This window comes from Puma concolor, chromosome A2, assembly GCF_028749965.1.
Source record: "Puma concolor isolate L17-30 chromosome A2, mPumCon1.1.hap2, whole genome shotgun sequence".
Lineage (NCBI taxonomy): Eukaryota > Metazoa > Chordata > Mammalia > Carnivora > Felidae > Puma > Puma concolor.
Window position 1 is genome coordinate 61,887,252 of NC_141668.1, and position 24,190 is coordinate 61,911,441.

The 24,190-nt window shown below is 34.2% G+C and overlaps 1 protein-coding gene across 6 annotated transcripts in view; it reads left to right on the forward strand.

Moving 5' to 3' along the window:
• Positions 1 to 24,190, forward strand: part of AGMO (alkylglycerol monooxygenase) — a 387,303-nt gene that overhangs the window by 311,652 nt on the left and 51,461 nt on the right. The gene's annotated exons all lie outside the window — the stretch shown is intronic.

Sequence of the window (24,190 nt, forward strand, 5' to 3'; positions counted from 1 at the left end):
CTGCTATAAACTTTGGGGTGCATGTGCCCCTTTGAAACAGCACACCTGTATCCCCTGGATAAATACCTAGTAGTGCAATTGCTGGGTCGTAGGGTAGTTCTGTTTTTAGTTTTTTGAGGAACCTCCATACTGTTTTCCAGAGTGGCTGCACCAGCTTGCATTCCCACCAGCAATGCAAAAGAGATCCTCTTTCTCCACATCCTCGCCACCATCTGTTGTTGCCTGAGTTGTTCATGTTAGCCATTCTGACAGATGTGAGGTGATATCTCATTGTGGTTTTGATTTGTATTTCCCTGATGATGAGTGATGTTGAGCATTTTTTCATGTGTCTGTCAGGCATCTGGATGTCTTCTTTGGAGAAGTGTCTATTCATGTCTTTTGCCCATTTCTTCACTGAATTATTTGTTTTTTGGGTGTTGAGTTTGATAAGTTCTGTATTGATTTTAGATACTAACCCTTTATCTGGCATGCCATTTGCAAATGTCTTCTACCATTCCATCAGTTGCCTTTAAGTTTTGCTGATTGTTTCCTTCACTGTGAAGAAGCTTTTTGTTTTGATGAGGTCTCAATAGTTCATTTTTGCTTTGCTTTCCCTTGCCTCCAGAGACTTGTTGAGTAAAAAGTTGCTGTGGCCAAGGTCAAAGAAGTTTTTGCCTGCTTTCTCCTTAAGGATTTTGATGACTTCCTGTCTTACATTTAGGCCTTTCATCCGTTTTGAGTTTATTTTTGTGTATGGTGTAAGAAGATGGTCCAGGTTCATTTTTCTGCATGTCGCTGTCCAGTTTTCCCAGCACCATTTGCTGAAGAGGCTGTCTTTATTCCATTGTCATTGTATTTTTGATTTGTATTTTCCTGATGATGAGTGATGCTGAGAACCTTTTCATGTGTCTGTTGGCTGTGTGAACGCCTATTTTGGAGAAATGTCTGTTCATTTTTTCTGCCCATTTTTATTTCGATTATTTTTTTCTTGGATGTTGAGTTGTATCAGCTCTTTATATATTTTGGATACTAACCCTTTATCAGATGTGTCATTTCCAAAAATCTCCCATTCTGTAGGTTGCTCCTTAGTTTTGTTATTTCCTTCACATGAAGAAGCTTTTTATTTTGAGGTGGTTCCAATAGTTTGTTTTCGTTTTTATTTCCCTCATCCCAGGAGACATCTCAAGAAAAATGTCGCTATGGCCGATGTCAGAGACATTACTACCTGATCTCTTTTCTCAGATTTTTATGACTTCAGGTATTGTGTTTAGGTCTTTAATCCATTTTGAGTCTAGTTCTGTGTATGGTGTAAGACAGTGGTCCAGTTTCATTTTTTGCATGTAACTGTCCAGTTTTCCCAATGTCATTTGTTTAAAAGACTGTCTTTCCCTTTGGATATTCTTTCCTGCTTTGTCAATAATCAATTGACCATATAATTTTGGGTTTATTTCTGGGTTTTCTGTTCTGTTTCATTGATCTATTTGTTTTTGTGCCAGTACCATTCTGTTTTGATTACTACAGCTTTGCACTGTAAACTCTGGAATTGTAATACCTCCAGCTTTGCTTTTCTTTTTCAAAATTGCCTCAGCTATTTTGACTCTTCTGTGGTTCCATATAAATTTTGGGGTTATTTTTTTGGTTCTGTGAAAATGCTGTTGATATTTTGATAAAGGTCGCATTAAATCTGTAGATTGCTGTGGCTAATACAGATATTTTAACAATATTTGTTCTTCTAATCCACGAACATGGACTGTCTTTCCATTTCTTTACGTTGTCTTCAATTTCTTCATCAGTATTTTTTATAGTTTTAAGTATATAGGTCTTTTACTTCTTAAGTTTGTTCCTACGTATGTCATTACCTTTGGTGCAATTGAAAATGAGATTGTTTTCTTAATTTCTTCTTATTACCCATTTTAGTAGTAAATAAAGAGGACTTAAGCCATGACCTCAATAAAACATGAAGAAGATTTTAGCATGGAGATGAAAAAGGGAAAGCCGTTTCAGTCAGTGGTGATAGACACTGCAAAGCAAGGGGCATTGTGAGGCACACGTACCTCACCTGTAGTATGCCATGAAGGAGTATTCTAGGCTAAAAATATCTAGTTGGAAAACTCCTCTTTTGTTAGACGAGATGATGTAAAGCACCTTGTGTGATATGGAACCCATAAATTAGCCAGATAAGCTCTTGGCCTTGTAGAAGATGAAAGCTCTATAAAAGTGTACATTTGTGGGGAACATTCCTTTGACATTGCCTCAATTTTTCAGGCATAATACAGTGTTTCTCTCTTGGTTAAATTTGGTAACTACATGGTTTCATTCACTATAAAAATTTTGTAATACTGGATAAAAATGTTATCATCTCAAATCCAATTATTCCTGCATATTTTATTTCATGAAATCCTTTTGTCCATAAATATTTGTGTATGACAAATTAAAAAATATATAAAATATAATACACTGATTTTTCTTCAATTAACATTGTATTCTTTATTGCTTCGATGTATTTATAGGAATGACACCACTGTTTTTAATGATGACAAAAATATGTGTATAATAATGGTATTAAGCTCTGTGTTAACTGTCCCTATATAATGCACATTGAGATTTCCAAATTTTATCCAAATGTTCACTGTTATAAATTAAACTCTGTTGACCACTGTCGTTCCTAACAGCTGTTTCTATATTATTTACTATTTCCTCCTAATAATTTTCCAGAATTGGAATTCCTTAATGATATGTTATAGACATTGTTAAGAATTCTGATAAATATACCACTCTTCTTTATGAAGGCATTACAATATTTCATGAATGATGGGTACTCACAAACTTTCTGTGTTTTCACAACATCTACCTATTATTTTAACTACAAATTAATGTGTTAATAATAACGTTTAAATTTTAGGTGACATTGTCATTTCTAACCATTTATTTGTTAATAGGAAGCTATAAAACATAGTTCATAAAATCATATATAAGCTGCCTTCTTTCCATTTGTTAGGTAGTTTTTTTATCTGAATGCAACTTTCAATACATTTAGAATAATTTGATGAAGTTCAAACAACTCCCATTGATGTTTGCATGGGCATGGTTTCAGCCTCTAAATAAATATGAAAATATTCAACACCTTTACAGTAATCAGTGCACCAATTATATTTGTCTTAAATTATTCAACATTTTATAAGAAAATGATTCTTAGGAGTGCCTGGCTGGCTCAGTAGAGCTTACAGCTCAATCTCAGGGTCGTGAGTTCAAGGCCCATGTTGCACATAGAAATTTCTTAAAAATAAAAAAAAAGGAAAATATCTTTTAGTGTTTTTTAAGATTATCTTCATATACACTGAAGCTTGGGGTTATCCTCATGTAGTTTATATTTTTATTGCTATTAAAATGAGATTGTGTTGTATTTCAAAGTTTATTTTATTTTGAGAGAGAGAGATACAGAGAGAGAGAGAGAGAGAGAGAGAGAGAGAGAGAGAGAGAATGAACAGCAGAGGGGCAGAGAGAAAGGGAGAGAGAGAATCCCAAACAGGTTACATGCTGTCAGCATAGAGCCTGACATGGGGCTTAATCCCACAAACCATGAGATCATGACCTGAGCCAAAATCAAGCCAGACACAACTAACTGAGCCACGCAACACTGCGAGATTTTGTTATATTTTATAGTTTGATGTTAATGATATTTTAAAATATGAGTGCATGTTTATATTGCCACTGGTAATTTATTAAACACTCCTATTAATTCTAATTGTTCTTAGTTCTTTACTTTGGGTTATATGAATTAATAATTTACTCTTCTGCTTCTGTGTTTTCATTTGTTTTATTGTACTCCTAAGGACATCCAGAAATATTAGCAGAAATATCCATATTGCATTCAATTTTAATTATATCTCCCTAACATGTTATGTTCAAGCTGGTGTGGGTTTAGTACTATATGCCCTAATAGTCTAATAAAAGTAATCACTTAAAGGTTATGTTTATTCCTGTATGATTAAATGCCAGCTTTGTTATACCATTAACCTAAGTAGAATTTACTGGTCATTTGTTCAATAGTTTGAAAGGTATCCGATCTCGCGGTCCGTGAGTTCGAGCCCCGCATCAGGCTCTGGGCTGATGGCTCAGAGCCTGGAGCCTGTTTCCGATTCTGTGTCTCCCTCTCTCTCTGCTCCTCCCCCGTTCATGCTCTGTCTCTCTCTGTCCCAAAAATAAATAAACGTTGAAAAAAAAAATTGAAAGGTATCTCTTATTTTCTTGAATATATTCAAGAATTTAAACTTCAACATTTAATTATTTAACTATTACTTATCATTAAATATAAATGCTTTGAACCAAGACAGCCATTCATTAATATTTTTAACATTATTAAGCTCCTACCTCTTGTTTCTTTTTTTTAATTTTTTTAAGATTTATTTATTTTTGAGACAGAGAGACAGGGCATGAATGGGGAAGGGTCAGAGAGAGAGGGAGACACAGAATCTGAAACAGGCTCCAGGCTCTGAGCTGTCATCACAGAGCCCGACACGGGGCTCGAACTCATGGACCATGAGATCATGACCTGAGGTGCCCCTCTTTTTTTAAAATGTTTGTTTCATTTATTTTGAGAGAGATAGAACCTGAACAGGAGGGTTGCAAAGGGAAAGAAAGAGAGAGAATACCAAGCAGAATTCATGCTGTCAGCACAGAGCCCGATGCAGGGCTCAGGCTCACAAACTGTGAGATCATGACCTGAGCTAAAATTAAGAATCAGATGCTTAACTGACTGAGCCATGCAGGCTCCCCATCCTACCTCTTCTTTCTTAAAAATCTCTACCTAGACTTTCTGCTAAAATTTCTTTCTGATGAATACCCCATTTTCATTGCTTCTCCCTTCTACTAATCACTGCTTGTCTCTGTAATCCTTGAAAGTTTAAATTTGACTTTGGTTCATACCACTATTTCTTTTATTATTTACTTATTTATTTATCTATTTATCTATTTATTTTTATTTTTTGAAGTTTATTTATTTATTTCAAGAGAGAGAGACAGCGAGCAGAGGAGAGGCAGAGTGAGAGGGAGAGAAAGATCCCAAGCAGGCTCCACACTGTCAGAGCCGAGCCCGATGTAGGGCTCGAGCCCATGAACAGCAAGATCATTACCTAAGCCAAAACCAAGAGTCAGATGCTTAATGGACTGAGCCACCCCGGCACCCCTATACCACTATTTCTTAAGACATATTGCACCTTTGTGAATTCTGAACTCTTTAATAATTACACAGTAGTTTAATACATGTTCAAGTTCAAGGAATCTAGAAATGCTTGAAATTGGAGTTGATGAGGGAGGCATGTCATTTTTAAATATGGAAAATGCATAGGATATTAGTTTAATTCACACTGGAAAAAGGCTGAGCACGGCTTAAATGTACACGAAATGAAAAGGCTCAGGTGTAGTTTATATTATCATTCACTAGTCAACGCTGGTCTTTGTGTGAACAATTGGCTGTGGATTTTAACCATTGTCTTGGGAAGCTAGACTGCTGGCTGAGATGTTATACTCCTTTGTAACTAGTACCTTGGGGTTATTTGGTTTGTTTTTTAATTTTACATAGTTTAGAGAAATCATAGATTGTTGCACTGGGATAATCTAAACTTTATTAGGATGATTATCTGCACATGCAGAGATCATTTGGGGACAAATAACTTCTTCTCTTACTCTAATCCCTCTATAACATTTTTACTTCCCTTAGTGTGCCCCACTTAACTAAGTGTACTCTGAAATCTTTCAGCATCCTCAAAGAAATGACACAGTTTAATTAGAGGTCTCTCCTTTGCTTTCATTAGCTTTTTATTTAAAAAATCATCTACTTTTGGGGTGGCTAAAATTTTCCCAGCCTTAGTGACATTTAATAAGTTAGGGCAGGGAATACTAGTGCTAGAGTCTGGAAAGGAGAGGAGCCTTAAACGGAATTTAGAGTAGGTCTCACTCTGCAGAACCTCTAGCACCAAACCCAGTTCACAGAAGGATTAAATGATTATTTGTTGAAATAGAGACTAAATCATGAAAACTCAGACTAATACAGGAAAAAACAGCATATATTTCTATAGGCTGGAGAACTAGAGACGAAATGTTTAAATTCTTCTGTACCTTTCCTTTCCTTCTCTCTTTATAGGCTTTTATTATTCTCCCAAACCAACAAAAGTTCATGAGCAAGTGTAGGAAGAGTCTTTACAATATTGTAAAATGCATTTCTCTAGATTCAAAATATCAAAAATTAGACTCAAAATCATGTTCACAATATCCAGCTTCCTTTCACAATTCCATCAGTGTTAATGCTTAACTGTTTACCCCATTCCTCTAGGAAGAAACCTCAGGAGTCAAACCTGATCTCTCCTTCCCTCTCATCACTGACATGGATCAACCATTTAGGCCAATAGAACCAACAGTCTAATTGGGTTACAATTTTGGCTGCAAGTTAGAATCACCTAGGGAACTTTTTTTTTTTCTTAAGTTTATTTATTTTTTTTGAGACAGAGAGAGACAGAGCATGAATGGGCGAGGGTCAGAGAGAGAGGGAGACACAGAATCGGAAGCAGGCTCCAGGCTCTGAGCCATCAGCCCAGAGCCCGATGCGGGGCTTGAACTCACGGACCGTGAGATCGTGACCTGAGCTGAAGTCGGACGCTTAACCGACTGAGCCACCCAGGCGCCCCTCACCTAGGGAACTTTAAACAATACTGATGCCTCGGTTCCACCCTTCAGTTCCCCATAGGGGGATTCTGCTGTTATTAATCAAGTGTGCAATTGGACATCATGTTTTTACAACTCCCCACTTGATTCAGATAATCAGCCAAGATGGGACCTACTGACCTCAGTGCTCTCTGCACAGCATATTACAGTATCCCTTTCCTAACTCCCACCTACAGACATTATTGTCACTGTTGTTAAATGTCTTTCATTTCTCAATGGCTATGAGTCCAAATACACCTGAAAGAAGTTTGATGTGTTTCATCCACTACCCTACTTGAGTGTGCCTTCCTGTATCAGCAAGTGGTCATGCCCCTGCTTCTCATATTGTCACCAACATCTGTCTAAACATGCCAAGTTGTTCATGCCTATTCACAGTTCTCATGCCTCTACCATTGCCTCTGTAACTGTTACTCTCTTTTTTCTAATGAACTCCTGTTTTTTCTTTATTACTCTTCTTTAGGTTAATGTCTTTTACGATCCCTTGCTAGGTGCTCATAGATCTCCAGCTTCCTTGACAAATTTCATATGATGCATTTACTGTGTATTTATATATCTGTTTTCTGCTAGTCTATGAGTCCTTTGAGAGCAGAAATGCTGTATAATTTTTTGTATCTACTTCACCATTCAGTGCTAACATGGTTCTTATTACTTAAGGGCTCTTCAATGGATCTTTTCAAAGTAAATAATTTTTTTTTTTAATTTTTTTTTTCAACGTTTATTTATTTTTGGGACAGAGAGAGACAGAGCATGAACGGGGGAGGGGCAGACAGAGAGGGAGACACAGAATCGGAAACAGGCTCCAGGCTCTGAGCCATCAGCCCAGAGCCCGACGCGGGGCTCGAACTCAACGGACCGCGAGATCGTGACCTGGCTGAAGTCGGACGCTTAACCGACTGCGCCACCCAGGCGCCCCAATAATTTTTTTTTAAAAAGGCTATAATATTATTTCATGGCTTGTAAAGAGTTTCTTTCTCTCTCTATATATATATATAAAACAATGAGAATATTTTCCATATTTTTGATAAAAATATAAAGATTGAGTCATATTTAAGAGGACTCTATAATTGTAAAGTTTAAAAAATAATTGTCTGAAGAAAATGTCTGCATTGCACAAATATTCATATTTTAGGAATATATAACTGCGAACATAGGATTATAAAGTTTCCTTTTGTGTGTAATAGATAAAAATGATCAATTAAAGCATTTGTTTTTTGTATATTTTTCTATATATTTCTATCTGTAAGCTTATATTCATGTAGATTTATGCACTTAATTAGATTTAACCACAAATATTTTCATTTTTTAAAAAGTAAATTAAAAATTGACATGCCATAAGAAATACAGTGTGCACTATCTGAAACCTTAAACAAATGTATAAATATCATCTTACCTGCACATATTATGATATTCTAAGTACTAGCACAATTGCTAAAGTCCAGAAAATTCATAAAGCTTAGGTTTTGTTGTAGGTGAGAATGAATGAAATTCACTGTCAGTAAAACAGAGCTAAATTGAGTTAAACAGATTCTATTATCTGTCTTAACAGATGATTTTCTAGCTCTTTTTTCTTAATAAGAAGTTGTGGGGGGAAAAAAATAAGTTAAATGTTCCTGGGTGACCTATTCAAAGCTTATGAATCAGGGGCCTCAAAATCTCTGTTTCAACAATCATTTAAATTATTTTTTTTTTTATTAATCACAAAAGTTTAGGAATTATTGACATAAGTGAATTTAGAATTTTATTTTTTTTCCTTAGATGATCTAGTAAAAATAGAATGTGGATGTATTAACTTACCCTAGTTGAAGGAAAGTCACCCTGTGTCCATGCAAAATCATGTGAACCAACTTTTCAGTGGCTTCGTTCCTTTGTATCACCACATCCAAGCCCACTCTCTTTTTCTTGGTTCAAGATAGACATCACTCAAAACAATAGAAATCAAGAGTGCCATTGAATTGAGTCTTGTCAGAAGATAAGAATGCATGCATTTGAATATCCTCTCTTAGACTTGAAGCAGTTCTACAGAAAGAACATTTCATGGATTCTATGAAACCCAACAGTTTCTTAATATATTTCAGAATTTTTTCTGTGCTCCTTCACACTCAACAACTATTAATACTCTATGGGAACAATGCTTTAAGAAACAAAGTTTGGAAAATGCTGCAATAAATAATAGTCTTGCATGTGATGCTGTTAACAGCCACTTAAAAGTGAAAAATTCAGAGAAAAGTATAGTCATGTATATCTTTAACAAAGTGGTATCCATTTATCTACTTTTTATTAAAAAATTTTAGCATGGATCGTTTCTGTTTTAACAGATCAATAAATTGAGACTCTGAAAAATTTAGTTTTAAGTACAAGGAACCAGTACTTCTCTTTCTTTCTTTGAATTCCTTCTTATGCACATTACCTTTCCCGAGGAAGTTAGTAGAAAGTAGTAACAAATTTTCCATAAATACACTCGTGAAATAACATATATTCCTGAAGACATATTATATATTTAATGGAGTCTATATATCAAGTGCCTTTGCAAATTTCTTTTTCAGAGATTATGTACTCTTGGTGAGCCATAAAGCATATATTACCAAAGTAATGACTAAACCAAAGTTTCTGGAGTAAAACTATATACTTATTAGTAGTATTTGGATTTTTTGTCTAAAAATATATGTGCTTAGATATTGTTCTTTAAAGTGTGCCTGTTATTTAAAAAATTCAGAATATTAACTATTAAGACAACTATACATTTTAAAATTTGATAACAAGTATTTCATCATAGAACTATAAAGGAATATCATTAACACTCTTTAAAAATCTACTTTATGCAACTGGCTTAAAGATGAAAAAACTGTAATTTATATTTTGATATAATTACAAAATAGACAATCAGTAGTTTTGTGATTTGAATTATGAATTCAAGTAAATTACTTTGCATATGAAGATACAGTATTAAAGACTGAATTTTTTGTAATTAAAAAGGAAGAAGCAACTCTTTCATAACTCTTAAAATTCAACAATAGGAAAAGAAAATATAAAGAATGAATAAAAAAATGTTTCAAATCGAGCCAAAAGTGTCAGGTAATAGAGCAACAACACACTTAGCAGATCTCTGACTACCAGAGTTTTGGATCAACTCCCAGCTTTAGAATTTGGATGAAACTGGTGTCCTGTTTGCCAAAACTGATGGAGGCTCTAAAAAGTTTCCAAAGAAAGAAAGAAAGAAAGAAAGAAAGAAAGAAAAGAAACACTTGTGTTTATGAAGATGGAAATGTTCTTTTTTCTCCATATATAGTTGTTTTTTTTCCCAGCAGTATTTAATTCCTGAAATCTATTACTATGGCACATACAACAACTCATTTTAAAGGCATGTAAAACGGTGATTAAGTTAAACTATGACACAAAATTGTGCATCAGAATCTTCACGAAAATATAAGAAAGTTTGAGATACAGAAGAATGAAAATAGAATTCCTGTCTCCCTTTCATGTCTAAACTCTTTAGTAGGTAAATATGTATATAGATTTGGGTGCAAATAACTCTACCTTTATGAATCTATGGAATTATTCATTTATCTTTTCCCACTTAAGGGGAACAAAAAAGAAAATAAGATATAATCCATAGTTTTCATACAAATTCATCATAGTCTGATTGGAAGAAATGTCTCCTCATAGGAAATGAGTCCACCAACACAAACACAGTTCCTGCTCATTGTATAAACTTGACTGAGCAGATTTTTATCTTATATTTATGTATTTTAAGTTTTTAAATTAAGGAAACGTAATGCACAGTTTAGTAAGAACTATGTTTAAAGACTGGTACTGTATTTTTATTTCTTAAAACATAAGAATTTAACCAAAATTGATTTTTCTCAAAATTTTTCTCATTTTTGGAAAGTGAGAAGCATCCTAGCTGAATTAAATGAGATTCAAGATTCCCTCAGCACCTAGACAATATATATTATGAGTACATAACTGTTGATTGACAGAAAAATGCCAGTAATTAAAAGGACACGAATTCTAGGAAAGATATTTTTTACATTGAAAGCACATTTGGTAAATTATTCCAAAGAATGAGATTTAGCATATGTATTTTGTTAACTGTGCTAAAATGTACTTAAAATATTCATTGATGCCATTGTAGATACCTGCTAAGTCATTGGAATATTTTGAAAAGTTCTGGTGACTACATGTAAGTATTCGTAGATACGGATATATCGATAACAAGTTCTCAGCATGTTGTGAATCAAATTGGTATAATCTACTTTTAAAGCAGAGTTTATGTAATCTCAACATTGCATTTATAAATGTTCTTACCTATTCAAAAATTGTACATGATAAAATCTACCATGACACCAGATAGGAAAAATATTTTATCTTGTGTCAAGTATAAGACCAAATTATGCATTGTCTTCAGATCCAAGGAGAGAACTTGAAAATTAATGTTTTATATTATTGAACAGGACAAGTGACTTGATGAAAATAGTGCTGTGTCTGGTGAGGAGGAAATTTCTAGTAGTAAAGAAAATATGAGTAGGAATATCAGACAAGGGACCTTTATATGTAATCGAAGTCCTGGGATATAGTTGGTTGAGTTATCTTGTTCCCTGTGTTTTGATACTTACTATCAATTTTGCCATGGTTTCCTGTTTTTAAAAGCTTATTTTAAAAAACATTATTTATTATGTCATACACTTACTTTTTTTTATTTGACAGCTAGGTATGGAATTATAATTATAGGACCCTGCAACACCAAACATATGAATAAACAAAGCAGACATCTGATGACTGTATGATTACATATGGAATACATGCATAAAATTTCCATTAAACTTTTTGAAATATTGATAATTACCAGCAGGTACCCATTTAAATACTTAAACACTATAAACAGAATTTGGGCTCCATGTTGATAACCGTATAGATTGAGGTGAGGGCACAGATAACAGTGAGAGATGGAGGAAAATTTGACTTTGACATAAATGAATAGGCAACTAATAAAGGAAACTTCGATGGTCAATTAGAGATCCAGAAATAAATATTATTCTGGGTATGACTAAATCAAATTTTCCTTATTGTCTTACTGTCCATGTATAAGACCAATAAATAATCATGCAGCAAATGTTTGGTTATGGTTTTGTGACGGACAAGATAGAATTTTATTTTAGAGTAAATTTTAACAGGTTTGACAAAATAGTGTTGGAACATCCCAGTTTAATACTCCTGATGTCTTTTTACCTTTAATTTTTTATCTTTTTATTTGACATTTATTATGACTTGAGAAGAAATTTACTCATGAAACATTTGAAAATACTTTATCTTCTAAATCTTTTTCATTGAATGAGTCCAGCTTTCTTCTGATTAATGTATAGAACACATTTCAATGTAGTCAATGTATTTCACTATAATTACCTGAAGTATGTTTTTCCAAGAACAAAAGAGAAATAAATTTGGAAGTGATAGTTTTTTGTAAGTAAGAAAATAATGAGGATTAGCTACACGTGAAACATTTGCCAATTTTTTGCAAATGTTTTTAAGTAAAACTCAAGGGTTTTTTCCTTAATGAGAAGAAATCTCCCACCTACGAAAATTCTGTGAAACAGTGTGAGCACTTCTAATGGGACAATTTTTATGCAAGAGGTCATAGAAATAACATTTTCCATCTTCTGTAAATTCTCTCTTCCATTAAGTGATGATTTTAGCAAATAAAGAATATTATTGTTGATGTTCTGTTTACCAGATTGCCCCTTCCTTGGTATTTCCAAAATCAGCTAGTCAAGTTTGAAATTATTGTTTGCAATAAACTATTTTGTTTCCCTAGGTATTTTAATACTATCTGTATAAATTTTGTTACACTAGTCAAATAACATGGAATAATATAGAAAGTATATTTATGTTACCGAGGAGAATGATTTTATAAAAACTCATGTAGGAAAGCTCCCTATATTCAAAAAGTTTGTATCTGTCTCTTGGACTTTTCTAGGACATTTTTATGAAGCTGTGAGCTCCTGGGAAGAAATCTGAAAATGATAAACACTGAGCAGAGGACAAATAGAAATAGAAGTAGCATTAAGCCCTGTGGTAGAGAAGTGAATCATGGTCCAGAGGGAAAAGCTTTATTTAGTAAAAATTTAATAGGAGAGAGTTACAAGGAAAAAACCTTTCACAATAATTGCTTTTTGAAGTTACTTAAAATTACTTTTTAAATAGGGAACAAAATAGGAATCAGTGTATCAATGTGAAACTATCTATTTGAAAATCTGTCTTCCTACATTCAATACTAATTAATACCACAGGATAGGATTGAAGATGAATTAATCCAAGATGTTTTTGGTTTTTTTTTTTCCCTCCAAGTGAAATTTAAAGTGTTTTTTGGCAGAGGTTATCCATCTCTTTGGTTTTATTGCAAATTATTTAAGATAGAATGTATGCCAATTATTTCACTATGAAGAAATCCTTTTTGTGCCATTTTTGACTGAGTTATGATGTGTGATTAAGAGTTAAAGATATCTTTTTAACTTTCCAAAAATGACCACTTGAAATGTATAATTATCAATTTTTAAAAGGTTATTTAAAGTTATTTTAGATGGATAGACATATTTAATTAGTGCAACCCTGAAATCTTTTTGGCTCTCTTTTCTGAGACTTCAAACCTCCATTTAATTTATTTATTTTTAATTTATTTTTTAATTTATTTAATTTATTTTTTAAAAATTTTTTAACCTTTGATTCCATTTAATACCTCATTCTTTTCTGTGTAGCAATAACCTTCATGGCAATGTGACATGTCATTATTTCATTCACAAATACTGTGTTTTTGTGATGTTATGCTTATCGCTGAAAACTACAGGAATTTCTAAAAAATATTCGTTATATCTGTTATAATCTAATTTTTGTTAAAAGGAAATAAGTAAATAAATATTGCAGATGTACTAGGTGGATATAGAAATTTTATCACACTAAAAAATAAAATGTCAGTAAAATCAATATTTTTGATTACAGATAATGAATTAGCAGGTAGTGCCATGTAGGTAATTTATTCATCTAAAACTTAAAAGAAAAAAAAAAGGAAATAATAATAATAATATCCAAACATTATCCTTGGTTGCACATAATCTATACTCACTTCAAAAATTCATTTCGGGTCGGGTGCTTCAAAATTAGAATCCATGACAAAATAGAAGCGTACCAATTTATAACAAAGATGTTACATTAACTTTTATAAAATTAAAGCCCCAAAAGCATCTTGAAATTAGGAATTTAATTCATGTTATAAGAAGACAATATCCTCAAGAATGTTATAAAATTACTGAAGAATGGATAATCATGTGCTTTTAGTTTGTTATTCTGAGTTTTCCCATTATGCTAAACAGATTATTTAAAATACAGTTTTCGTTAACTACAAAGAAAAGCTCCATAAAATAAATCTGTTTGGGATATGTAATTGGGTGTGGTGCTAAACAGCAGCTTTATGTCTTAGCATAAATTGTGAAATGGGTGGTAATGTCCACTGCCCACACCAGTTGTACACAGAAGTTTTGAAAACTAGGATGAAAACATACGATTTCACTTTAGGTGGAGTACTGTTCTTGACCCTGCAGGCAGGCTTTACCTTGCCTTTCATATTAATATAACTTCCTGAACAGATAGTGTTTCAGGTAAATTATTTTTATAAATAAAATGTCATATTCTTTAGATGAATCATTCTTGTTATGCTGGACTTTCTTGAGAAGTTACAAAAAATTATATTTATAATTATTAGAAGGAAATTTTTCTTAAAATTCTGTGACTTAGTGGAAAGTAACACTCTTCATAATTTACAATCAAAATGAAAATTTAGCTAAATTTATTTCCTCTGTGTAGTCTAAATGTCAACCCAGGAGGATCAGTAACAAGTACTGGATTGCTATAAGAAGATCACTGAGGAATTGGTATTTCAATAAAGTAATTCCAAATTTTGTTTTATAATAATAGCATGAATAATTATTATATATCCATAACACGTACCAAATTCATATGTTAATACTTGGATTATATAAAAGCCTACCTGAGATTGTTGTCCTGTATTGTATATTGTGATCCTTCTTAGTCATTTATTTTATATTTGTTTATATAGTTTATGTAAATAATGTATTTGAAATATTTTTCATTTCTTTTGAGTTTATGGATTGTTACTTGTGTCAGGGTTGGAAGATTTCCTTTAAAGGTAAAATTATACTAAAACAAAAACAACGAAAAGACTATGTTAAAAAGTTAAGTCAATCGGCTTTTATCATTCTCACCTTTAAAAAGAATAGAATCTTGGAAACACAAATTTAAGATTCTCATAGAACAAAAGTCCCTCTTTATTTAGAGACTTACTAGAAGAACATTATGCAGTATCTATGTATTTTTTTCCTGATATTTTCATGGAAATCTCTTGGGTAAAGTTTATAACTTTTCCAATACCATCTTAGAATTAAGCCATTTTTGGAATAACCTTTTCTGTGAATACAGAAATACTTTAGTAACAAGTTAAGATCTCTAATTCTCTGTATTTCTCTATGGCATGCACTTGTATGTACATAGATTGGAAGTTTGGGGGATTGCATTTCTTTTTCTGATATTTCTCTCTTAATATACTTATATGTGCTTTATCACCCATTCATACATTTAACCTTTGCTTATTGGACATCTGTTGCTTATTAGGCATGGTGCTCAATACTGGGTTTATAAGAGTAAACGTGATAGACATGGTACCTGCTCATGAAATTTAGAGTTTGCTATGAGAAGTAATGTGAATGATGATGTATATGTTGTTCTGGAAGGACATAGGAGGGACACTGGCCTGGACTGGGAGGGTCATGGGAAAACTTTCTAGAGGAAATTATGTTAAAACCTAATGAACAGGATGATAAGGATTGGGGAACCAGGGAGGTTCAAAGAATGCTTTAGGAAAAAGAAAGATCCTGTGTATTTGTGAAGACTAGAAGGCAAAATACCTAGACTTTTTAGGGTACTCAAAGTATTTCAATGTGCTCAGTATACGGTTTGGAAGTGGCAATGTGGTAGGAGTTGAGGTTGGAAATGTAAGCAAGTGCCAGACTATACTGGATTGTTTAAATTGTGGGGTTTGGACTTTATCCTGAAAAGAATTAAAAACCATTAAAATAATTGAAGGGAAGGATTCCTACAATCATAGTTGTTTTACAAAATATATTGCTTGGTTGTGCTATGGAGGATGGATTGGTGGGTCCAAGGGACATTGTGAAATGTAATATCTGAGTAAGGCAATCTGAGCATTTCTTTTTACTTTCTATGCTAAGTAAAAACAGGTACTGCCATGGGAACACTGTATCTCCCAGAGCCCTATCAGGTGGTGGCTTTTTTCTTCCACGTCAACTGAAACAGTGGGTTTAGGGGTGAAGTAAATGGTTTCTTTGCTCTTCACTGATGCCTGAAGTCCATTATCTCTGGTTCCTCCACTAACACACTCAACTTTGGATCTCATGCCATAAGACTATTTCAAACACTACTCCTCACAGTTGTCCTTCTATTGGCTACCAGGATATGCCCCCTCATTTCTTAATGATCTGTAGCTCCTGGCTATGTTCATTCTACCTACTACCACTCTTAATTAAATTCTGGACAATTTTGATATGCATGGATGTGTTCTTTCCATATCTCTGGATTACTCTCCTCCAATGATCCAGCCCTGTAAACTATCTTGACGCTTACTCCCAGAGATATATCAAAGACCTTTGTCATTACCATCTAACTGGCACCTTCAAGTTCTCAGTTTTATACATCCCATTTGGTGATCACCACCTGTTATTTTATGGGTTTACTACCTTCAGTATCTTAACTATAACAATATTTCCACTATACCATGGCAAAGAATTGGTGGACTATTTGGCCTGTTCATTATCTTTATATCCTTGGTGTCCCCTTTTCCCTCCTTATATAGCTTAAATCTCATGGCCAACTGTTGTAATAACCATTTTATATGGTTTGTATTTTCAACTCTTTTACCTCCTTTACTTTGTCCTGGTGCCTTGCAAACCCCCAACCCTGGTTAATTCTGAGTCCTCACCTATTCCATGTCTGCACCTGATAGGAATATGTATAGAAAAAAAAGCAAAACGAAAACAAAACAAAACAAAACAAAAAACCCATACCATCCTGGACTCATTTCACTTCATATTCATGATAAGGAAATGCAGGTCGGTTCTTCACCTTCCTCAGAAACCATTCTCCCTTTCCTATCCATTCTCTCTCCCATTCTTCCAGATGATTCTTTTATTACATCTAGCTTCTACTCAAACTGTAAATAGCATCTCTACATCTTCATTCCTAGATGATAGTCTTACTTTTGGTTTAATTGTCAAAATTGAAGCCATTAGGAAAAGTGTTGGCAAACTCCTACATACCAGCATCGGTATATCCATTCCCTGCCACCTCTTTATTCTGAGAAATGTACGTTCTTTGCTCCTACCCAGGCCTTTGCTTTTAAGAAGACCTCTCCCTTTCTGATTTACCCACATCTATCACTCCATCAATTCTTTTTCTATTCCACACTGTCTGTTTCCCTGTGTTACAGCTGTCATCTCAAAACTAATGACAACCTAATTTTTGTTCTTGGTCCCACAAATGACTGCACTTTTGTCACATTAAATCTCACTGCTTTTCTAATCTGTTCTTACGAAATTGATCAATGACTTCTACTGAATCCAGTGACTCTCTATTTTATCTTTCTGTAGCATTTGACATAGTGGATCACATCCTTTTCCTGGAAACATTCTCCCTACATGGCTCTCTGTATGCCACAGTCTCTTGGTTTGTCTTCTAAGTTAGTGGTTCCCTCGTCTCATTCTCTGTTGCTGATTTTTTCTTTTCTTTAAACAACTTAAACTTGGAGTGTTCCAGCACTCATCCCAAGGCCCCCTCCTATCTCTACATTTGCATCTTTGATTGTCTTGTCCAGCCTCACAGTTTTAAACACCTAAGTGCCTGCTCTCTGAACTAATGATACCACAGGACTGATACAACACTTCCAGCTGGATGTCACGACATTTCAGGTGTCACGTGTCCTTGATTGAGTGTCTGATATTCACCCCGTTCTCACTAAAAAACAAACCAAAACAAAACAAACTACCCACCCCCACACAGGTTTCTCTACCTTGGTTGTTCCTGCCCAAACCCTTGTAGTTATCCTGAGCCTTCTTTTTCTTATACCCCATATATAATTAATCTGAAATTCCTGTTGGCTGAAGCTTCAAAACATAACCAGAATCCAACCACTACTCACCACTTACCCTATCACTCACTCTGATTCAAGTCACCGTCATCTCTCACCTAGATTATTGTAATAGCCTCCTAACTGGTCTCTTTTATTACTTATTTTGATCTCCCACCGCTTATTCTCAACACACAAGCCAGTACAAAACTATTTAAATGTTAACCCTTAGCCTGTCACCTTTTGCAAACCCTCTAATTAACGTCTCACCATTTCATTCAAAATCTCATAGTCCTTACAATAGCTTATAAGTTCTTAGGTAACTTTTTTCCCCCTCACTCTCTTCCTTGCGTGTTCAATTTGAGCTGTGCTATCTCCTTGCTAGTCCTGGAACATTTTGGTTACTTTCCCACTTTAGGAATTTGTTTTACTCTTTGCTTCTTGTGCCCCAAAGCCTCTTCACCCTGAGAACCACATGATCATGACTTTTGAACATCTTGTTAATCAGAGCTACATTGATGTTTTAGTTACCTGTTGCTGCACAACATTGTCACAAATTTAGCACCTTACAACAACACACATTTATTGTCTCAGTTTCTATGAGTCAAGAGTCTACCCATAGGATAGCTTTTGTGCCCTGCAAGATTGCAATAAAGCTGCCAGGGATGCAGTCACATCTGAAGCTTGACTGGGAAAGGATCTGTGTCCTTGTTCACATGGTTGATGACAGCAGTCAATTCTTGATGAACTGTTGTTCATGAGAACGAAACGTGAACTGTTGTTCATGAGAGAGACACCATTTCTTGACTGAAGTCTGCCTTCAGCTCCTTTCCACTTGGGCCTTCCAGCCAGGACAATTGTCTTCCAAAAAACCAGAAGTAGAAAGCCATTATAATCATTTGTAATGTGATCACATAAATGACATCCTGCCATCTTTAGAATACTCCATTTATTACAAAGTCACAGACTCCACCCATACACAAATAGAGGAGACACATCACAAGGTTTAGAGTATCAGAAAGTAGAGATCATGGGGTCTCTCTTAGAGTATGTATATCACACTTGAACACCATATTTAATGTTATAACCACCTTGACACATCTTCCCTTTATTCCTCCAACCTAGGGATGTAGTAGCTTCCTTTAGTATTGATTCACTTTCTCCCATTTGGCTTCATAGCTCTTTAATCACAAATGTGATGAACTTCCTGCATTAAATTCCCTTTGTTTTAACTACACAGGATAGTTTTTATTTTCCTGGTTGATACCTGATTGCTACGTACCCCCAGTCTCTGATTGAGTTCAAATTTCCAACTTCCTTTAAAAGACTCGAATTGGGGCGCCTGGGTGGCGCAGTCGGTTAAGCGTCCGACTTCAGCCAGGTCACGATCTCGCGGTCCGTGAGTTCGAGCCCCGCGTCGGGCTCTGGGCTGATGGCTCAGAGCCTGGAGCCTGTTTCCGATTCTGTGTCTCCCTCTCTGTCTGCCCCTCCCCCGTTCATGCTCTGTCTCTCTCTGTCCCAAAAATAAATAAACGTTGAAAAAAAAAAATTAAAAAAAAAAAAAAAAAGAAAAAAGAAAAAAAAAGAAAAAAAAAATAAATAAAAGACTCGAATTGGCTCATATTTGTTTAAGTGTCCATCCCTGAATTTGTCAGCTATAAACAAAGAAACAGGGCCATACAGTATGAGAATGACTGAGGAGAGCAATGAAGGGCCATCTCAAATAATTCATAATTCAATTATGAATTGGGCAGGGGTATTTAATATTCTAACTGAGCTATCAAGTATCATATCAATATGGTTAAGTAAAACATACTTGGATCAAAGACACATAGGTATACATATGAAAAAAACTCTCCTGGTTCAGAAACAATTTTTCTGGCTAAGGCATTCACACATAAATTTTCATTTCCTCATCTGACTGTGCTTTGTCTGTTTGACCCTATAATAAAACTCAGAGGTGAAACTTCAAATGTTTTCAAATGGTCATCTCGAGAGTTTCTTCAACTTTAGATTTATATCTGCAAATCAATTCAGTGACATAAATCAGTGTGTATGTCATTCAATTTCCTTTTAGGCTCATTTCCGTCTGAGCCTTCTACTTACTGGAATATATTATCAAAGCGTCAGACATTATGAATAATGCTTGAATGCTACCAGACTGTAGTTCTACCTATTACAAAATAAACAGATCGTTATTTTTTTTACATCTAGTGCATAGTTCACACATGCAGAATGACTCTTCTTTAACACTGTGTGCTTTAACTTTTCAAGTGTATGAGTCTGATTCCTTAACAAGAGAATCCTATTCCACTCCTTGAATGTCTTAGTGTTCTTTCTCTAATACTGGGAATATCCTAATAAATACTTTTTGGCAACCAACTTGATCGTTTAGCAAAATTAGTGTATCATGATGGTTTAAAACATAATTTCACAGACATTGTTCCCCAGAGATCATCTAAAGGAGCCTGGGTCAGCCAAAGAATATGAATGTTGAACTTTAGTTAATAATCATTTTACAAAATGTGATAATTCAGCACAATAATATTAAACTGTTGAAAGCTTCAACTACAGTTACTAAAAGACTGAGCACAAACCTATGAGTGGAATACAATAACTTGTTTCCTAATCTGGAATCAATAGTGACAGATGCAAACTTGTAAAAAAGCTGTTTATCAAAATATATGTTCTAATTCAGAATTTAAAACCTTTCCTTTGGACGTTTCCACAAGAGAAAATGTTATATAAGTCTAAAGTTTCTCAAGATAAAATTTAGAAACCATTAAACCTATGATAATAGATCATAATTCTTGCCTAATTTAACATCTGGAGAAAAAGTATTTAGAGAGGGACTTTCCCACCCCTTCCTCAGGCCCGAGTGTGGCTTTGGGAAATTTTGCAAAGTAGATGGAGCTTATCTCTTGCTTCCTAACACTTCCTTTCTGTTCTCCTCTTCACATTTCCAAATTCTAAATATCCATGGGCTTCATACTAACCTAAGGTTTGTTCTAGCACATTGTACTCAGGTCTACTTTCAGCTGAGGATGGCTTTTCATGCAAAAATGTGTCCTGCTCTAGAATTACTTTTTGAAACATACTTTCATCCTGATTAAAACTATCATCTCTTCTACACAAGAGGTACAGGCTGGCAGAAAAGGGATTACAAATTAGAATACTGTACATTTGACAGAACTAAATATTTTTGCATCTTTCCATGGGTATCCTAATCTTAAGGAGATCCTTATTAGGTCACATATTCTTACCCTACTATTTTTGTGTTCCTTTAGCTGCCATTATTCCTCTTACCATACCTTCGTACAAGAATAAGAAGTCACCTACTCCTTCACTCCTAAACCCACTGCAGTTTGAATTTCACTAATACGTCTTTATTGACGTTCTGCCATTAAGGCCAGCAAGAACTTTCCAAATGATGAATTCTGTGGCCATTACTCAGCTGTCTACATGACTATTCTGAAGTTTTTGGCACAAGTACTAACTTTCCTAGAAACAGAATCTCTCTTCTCTTGATTTCTGTAACACCTAATGCTCATCTTATTTCTCTGAACTGTTCTTCATAGCATGTCCTAGTCTTCATAGTGTTAGAGGTTCCATGATGTCTTAATTTTTTTTTTCTTAAATTCTGGGAAAAAAACCCTCATCAAAACTCACTTACTAAGTTGAACTTTTCAGTGAGGATACAGAGATGTATTTCTTTGTTATCAAAGAGCTTAGTCTAGTGACGAAATCAGACAATAACATAAGACCTTTTAATACAATATGGTGATTATTGTTATAGAAATGGGATTATCAACCTGTGCCCTTAAAGTTTTTTTAATGCCTCTGCGTTGTACTCAAGACTTCTGAGGGTAGCAGAAAGCACTTGCAGTAACATTTACCTATTCATTGAACATCATATCCTGCCACTCCCCCAAATTCAGCCTACATTGTGGCCCAGAAACAGCTATAAGACAAGTCTTACTTGTCACCACTCTAAAATTCAACATCAGTAACAAGTATCACCAATTGCTTGCAGCCCTCAGTCCTACTGAAACTGTATCAGAAGCAGCTACAAAATTTCTCCATTTCGAGGTTGGAATTAAAAGCTCCCAAGCCACCCTTTGGCCCTCCTATGTCTTTATGACATATTTAAGCTCTCTTTGTCCCCATATAAGCTAATGATTCCTGTCCAATCTTGCGTGGGCTACATTCATACATAGGATGTTTTATGTTTGGAACATTTATATATTCTTTTGCTTGGATAATTCCTTCCTTCTTTTTAAGAGTTCAGTCCTTTAGTTCCTCTAAGAAGTTTCCCTCAACCCATTCTCTGGCTAAGAAGGTAATTTATCGTCTGCCCACTTTATCCGCTCTTCTATTTAAGCACCTTTTGACTTGTCATTTATACCTGTGCCTCTACCACTAACCTCAATTTAACATATTTTGTCACTAGTGTCTAGTATAGTTTGGCTTAGGTAGAGATTTTTATTGAATGAAATAATGAGTAATTGAACTTTTAACTGACAATGTAAAAAGTAATAAAGTGACAATATTTGGTCAGGTTGGGAAAAATATTTTGCTATTTCTTTTCAGGATACACCCCTTTCTTTTTTTGTGTATACCTGATATATTCCACTTGCAATAGAAGTGTGTAAGTGTGGTTGTGTCAGTGTATTTTGAAGATAATTAGAATATGACTTTGGTGGTGAATGGTAATGAGAGTGGCTATTCCCATGTGTGAAAGGGTAAATTAACAAAACGTAACTATAATTATAATTTGAGGACTATCATTGTTTTATCATATTTCATATTTTCAACATTTGAAATTTTAATGAATTTTAAAGAAAATATTTTCCATTTCAACAAAAGCATATATAAAGGGATAATATTCTATCTAAATACTCTAATTGCCACTTACACTTTTCTGCTTTCTAAAATTGGGTCATATATCGGAATATATGGTAGTGGTATTTTCTCTCTAGATGTGATAGATATTAGGACAGATCATATAGTAATTAGGCACACAGACTCTGGAGTCAGATTAGGTTCAAGACCCAGTCAATTATCTGTATGACCTTGAATAAGTTAATTGATCTTTCCTTAGCTCCCTTTCATCATTATTAAAATAGGGATAATGGTACTGACCTCAAAATTTGTTATGAAGAACACATAACTCATATTAAGGCTTTAGAACAGTATTTTCACATATTGCTCAATTAATTTTAGCTAAATGTAACCCAAAGAATGTATACTTCTGACCTTGACTGATAGCTCTCATAACCATGCTGTATTGATTTCTTTCCTCTACCATGTCTTGAAGACTGTGGTTCACAGTGTAAAATTTTCCAAGCCTTTCATTCCAAAACTTTTATATTCAATTCTATTCAATATATAAATTAAGAATAAGAGAACATTATGAAACAACAACCTTCCCATATTTCATTAACTTTTGAATATCTGTCTGAAGTGAGACAACAATCAATGTATTCAAGTTAATAAGCTCAAAGTTTCAAATCAAACACTCACTACTGTGTTTAATTTATTCACATATGAACACTTTTGCAATTATTTTTATTATTTTTCTCATCTGGAAAAAATAATGCTTTCTTGTAGAATTTTTTTTTAATGGAAACAGTCTTTGAAAATCATCTGTAGTTCCACCAACCAGATAAAACAGCAGTCAACACTTGTATGCACAACCTTCTAAGATTTTATATGTTTGTACTTACATGTTTATAGACACTCATTTTATAAATAGTAAGATTATACTTGACATACGATTTTATAATCTGGCTTTACAACTTGAAAATATGTTAAAAATATAGGTACATATAATTGCACCATTTTAAACAGTTGCCTATCATTTATTTAAGCTATATTTTGGGGCACTTGGGTGACTCAGTCGGTTAAGTGCCCGACTTTGGCTCAGGTCATGATTTCACAGTTCGTGAGTTCAAGCCCCGTGTCTGGCTTTGTGCTGACAGCTCAGAGCCTGGAGCCTGCTTTGGATTCTGTGTTTCCCTCTCTCTCTCTGCTCCTCCCCACTCGCATTCTGTCTCTCTCTCTCAAAAATAAATAAACATTAAAAATTTAAAAAAAAAAGAAAAGAAATTTTAGAAAAATAAAATATAAGCTATATATATTTCTCTACTATTGGGCATTTAAATTGTTTACCAATTTCCTTAATATAACTAGTGCTAGGATATGAATATCCTGAAAATAAACTATTTTTTTTCTTAGCCTTTTCTTTCCCTTTTCTTTAGGCTTTTGAAACACTTTGCTAAATTTCCT